The sequence below is a fragment of the Serinus canaria genome, unplaced genomic scaffold (genome assembly GCF_022539315.1).
Source record: "Serinus canaria isolate serCan28SL12 unplaced genomic scaffold, serCan2020 HiC_scaffold_205, whole genome shotgun sequence".
Lineage (NCBI taxonomy): Eukaryota > Metazoa > Chordata > Aves > Passeriformes > Fringillidae > Serinus > Serinus canaria.
In genome coordinates, this window is record NW_026108319.1 from 7,621 (window position 1) to 11,659 (window position 4,039).

A 4,039-nucleotide genomic window follows, 5' to 3' on the forward strand; every position below is an offset into this window, starting at 1 on the left:
CAGCCACCTGTCCCTGCCGGAGCCGAGGGAGTGGCCCTGGGTGACACAGGTGACACCGCCCTGGGCCGTGTGGAGAGAGGGGGTGGCCCTGGCGACAAACTCCAGCCTGGCAGCGTGGCATGGAGTGGCACAGGTGACATGGAGTGGCACTGGGTGGCACAGGTGACACAAGTGACATGGGTGACAGGTGCCAGGACACCGCCTGGGGGACACGGGGGTCCCCGATGCCACCGGGGGTGTCCAGAAAAGTGCCACCGGTGCCACCTGTGTTGTGTCACCTGTGATGTCCTGTGTGTGCCACGCGTGTGCCACGCTGTGTCCCCTCCGCCACCTGTGTCACCTGTGCCACCTGTGCTGTGCCCTTGTCCTGGGGAGGCTGTGGGGACAACAGGTGACACCGGGGTCCCAAAGGTGACATCAGCACCCAAAGGTGACACTGGGGTCCCACAGGTGACACCGGGGTCCTAAAGGTGGCATCAACACCCACAGGTGACCACAGGGCCCAGAGGTGACATCAGGATGGTCCCAGCCCCCCCAGCACCTGGCAGTGTCCCTGTCCCTGTCCCTGTCCCTGTCCCTGTCCCTGTCCCTGTCCCTGTCCCTGTCCCTGTCCCTGTCCCTGTCCCTGTCCCCTGTCCCTGTCCCTGTCCCCTGTCCCTGTCCCCTGTCCCTGTCCCCTGTCCCCTGTCCCTGCCCCTGTCCCTGCTGTCCCCTGTCCCCTGTCCCTGTCCCTGTCCCTGTCCCTGTCCCTGTCCCTGTCCCTGTCCCTGTCCCTGTCCCCTGTCCCCTGTCCCCCACCCAGGGAGGTCCCACTGTCCCCAAGGGTGTCCCAGGTGTGTCCCAGATGTGTCCCATGGGTGTCCCCAAGGTGTTCCAGGTGTGTCCCAGGGTGCTGGGATGGGGGTTGTGTCCCAGGTGTGTCCCAGGTGTGTCCCAGGTGTGTCCCATGGGTGTCCCAAGAATGTCCCAGAATGTCCCAGGGTGTCCCAGGTGTGTCCCAGGTGTGTCCCATGGGTGTCCCAAGAATGTCCCAAGGTGTCCCAGGTGTCCCAGGGGTGTCCCAAGAATGTCCCAGGTGTGTTCCAGCTGTCCCAGATGTCCCAGGTGTGTCTCATGGGTGTCCCATGGGTGTCCCAAGAATGTCCCAGGGTGTCCCAGGTGTGTCCCAGGGGTATCTCAGGAATGTCCTGGGCGTGTCCCAGGTGTCCTTGGGGCATCCCAGGTGTGTCCCAGATGTCTCCCAGCTGTCCCAGGTGTCCTAGGGGTGTCCCAGGCGTGTCCCAGGATGTGTCAGGGCTACCCCAGGTGTGCCAGGAGTGTCTCAGGTGTGTCCCAGCTGTCCCAGGGGTGTCCCATGGGTGTCCCAAGAATGTCCCAGGGGTGTCCCGGGGGTGTCCCAGGTGTGTCCCAGGGGTATCCCAGGTGTCCCAGGGGTGTTCCAGGATGTGTCAGGGGTATCCCAGGTGTCCCCAGAATGTCCCAGGGGTGTCCCAGGGGTATCCCAGGTGTCCCAGGGGTGTCCCAGGTACCCTAGGATGTCTTGGGAGTGTCCCAGGTGTCCCAGGAATGTCCTGGTGTATCCTGGGGGTGTCCCAGGGGTGTCCCAGGGGTGTCCCTGGATGTGTTGGGGTGTCCCAGGTATCCCAGGGGTATCCCAGGAATGGCCTGGGCCTGTCCCAGGTGTCCATGGGGTATCCCAGGTGTGTCCCAAATGTCCCAGGGGTGTCCCAAGTGTGTCCCAGGAATGTCCTGGGGATGTAACAGGTGGCCTGGGGGTGTCCCAGGTGCATCCCAGGGCTGTCCCAGGTGTCCCCCAGGTGTCCCAGGGTTATCCCAGGTGTGTCCCAGGTGTCCCGGGGCTGTCCCAGCTGTCCCAGGTGTCCCAAGAATGTCCCAGCTGCCCCAGCTGCCCCAGCTGTGTCCCAGGATGTGTCAGGGGTGTCCCATGGGTGTCCCAAGAATGTCCCAGGTGTGTCCCAGGGGTCCCAGGGGTATCCCAGGTGTCCCAGAGGTGTCTCAGGGGCGTCCCAAGAATGTCCCAGATGTGTTCCAGCTGTCCCAGGTGTCCCAAGAATGTCCCATGGGTGTCCCAGGGGTGTCCTAGGATGTGTCAGGAGTATTCCAGGTGTCTCAGGGGTGTCCCAGGTGTCCCCAGAATGTCCCAGGTGTGTCCCAGGTGTCCCAGGGGTGTCCCAAGAATGTCCCAGGTGTGTCCCAGGTGTCCCAGGTGTGTCCCAAGAATGTCCCATGGGTGTCCCAGGGGTGTCCCAGGATGTGTCAGGGGTACCCCAGGTGTCCCAGGGTTATCCCAGGTGTGTCCCAGGTGTCCCGGGGCTGTCCCAGCTGTCCCAGGTGTCCCAAGAATGTCCCAAGAATGTCCCAGGGGTGTCCCAGGGGTGTCCCAGGTATCCTAGGATGTCTCGGAGGTGTCCCAGATGTGCCAGGGTGTCCCCAGGGGTATCCCAGGTGTCTCCCAGGTGTCCCAGGTGTGTCCCAAGAATGTCCCAGGTGTGTCCCAGCTGTCCCAGGTGTCCCAAGAATGTCCCATGGGTGTCCCGGGGATGTCCCGGGGGTGTCCCAGGATGTGTCAGGGGTATCCCAAGTGTCTCCCAGCTGTCCCAGGTGTGTCCCAGGTGTGTCCCCTCTGTCCCCCCTTTGTCCCCCGGTGTGGCGGGGCCGTGGCGGGTGCGGGCCGGGCCCTGCGGGGTGAATGAATCGTTAACCCGGGCCAATCTCAGCCCGGGCCAATCAGGGCCGCGGCCCCGGGCGGGTTTTACAGCCCCGCTGTCCCCACGGTGTCCCCACGGCCACCAGCGCTGTCACCCCAGTGCCACCACCGCCACCGCCACCACCGCCACCGCCTCGCCATGCCCTCGCCCTGGCTGCTGCTGCTGCTGGCCCTGTCGCTGCCCGCCGCGCTGGCCCTGCCCGCGGCGACAGCGACCCGCGGTGACCCCGAGGTGGCCCTGGTGGCCCTGGAGGCGTTGGTGGCGTCGGGCGAGGGACAATTGTCCCGCGGGGAGCTGGGGGCCCTCGTGGCGCGGGCGCGCGGCCGTGCGCAGTGCCCGCGCGAGCCGTGCGGAGAGGTGAGACCGCGCCCGCCGCGACAGCGACAGCGACAGCGACAGCGGGGACAAAGGGCGGCTGGCACCGTGCGGGGGGGGGGGGAGGGGAGAGGGAGAGGGAGGGGGGGATGGGGGGTGGGGGGTGGGGAGGGGGACAGGGCTGTCACCTGGGCTGCGTGGGGGTCACCTGGGGGGTGGGTGTGTGTGTGTCACCTGTGCCATCTGTGTCACCTGTGCCATCTGTGTCACCTGTGTCACCTGTGTCACCTGTGTCACCTGTGCTGTGTGTGCCAGGCCATGGGCACCAAGTGTTCCGAGTGTGCCGTGTGCAGCGTGGGTGTCACCTGTGCCACCTCTCCTGTGTGTGTCACCTGTGCCACCTCTCCTGTGTGTGTCACCTGTGCCACCTGTGTCACCTGTGCCACCTGTGCTGTGTGTGTCACCTGTGCCACCTCTCCTGTGTGTGTCACCTGTGCCACCTGTGCTGTGTGTGTCACCTGTGCCACCTGTGTCACCTGTGCCACCTGTGTCACCTGTGTGTGTCACCTGTGCCACCTGTGTCACCTGTGTCACCTATGTCACCTGTGTCACCTGTGCTGTGTGTGCCAGGCCATGGGTGCCAAGTGTTCTGAGTGTGCCGTGTGCAGCGTGGCTGTCACCTGTGCCACCTGTCCTGTGTGTGTCACCTGTGTCACCTCTCCTGTGTGTGTCACCTGTGTCACCTCTCCTGTGTGTGTCACCTGTACCATCTGTGTCACCTGTGCCACCTGTGCTGTGCGTGTCACCTGTGCCACCTGTGTCACCTGTGCCAACTGTGCTGTGCGTGCCATCTGTGTCACCTGTGCCACCTGTGTCACCTGTGTCACCTGTGCTGTGTGTGCCAGGCCATGGGTGCCACTTGTTCCGAGTGTGCCGTGTGCAGCGTGGGTGTCACCTGTGCCACCTGTGCTGTGTGTGTCACCTGTCCTGTGGTT

The 4,039-nt window shown here is 64.7% G+C and overlaps 1 long non-coding RNA gene across 1 annotated transcript; it reads right to left on the reverse strand.

Moving 5' to 3' along the window:
* Positions 1-3,311: 3,311 nt before the first annotated feature.
* LOC127061192 (uncharacterized) lies at positions 3,312-3,650 on the reverse strand. The gene is made up of 3 exons (XR_007780649.1): positions 3,612-3,650; positions 3,464-3,490; positions 3,312-3,341 (listed from the first exon to the last, which is right to left on the reverse strand). It is a non-coding gene; the product is annotated as an uncharacterized LOC127061192 (long non-coding RNA).
* Positions 3,651-4,039: the final 389 nt, after the last annotated feature.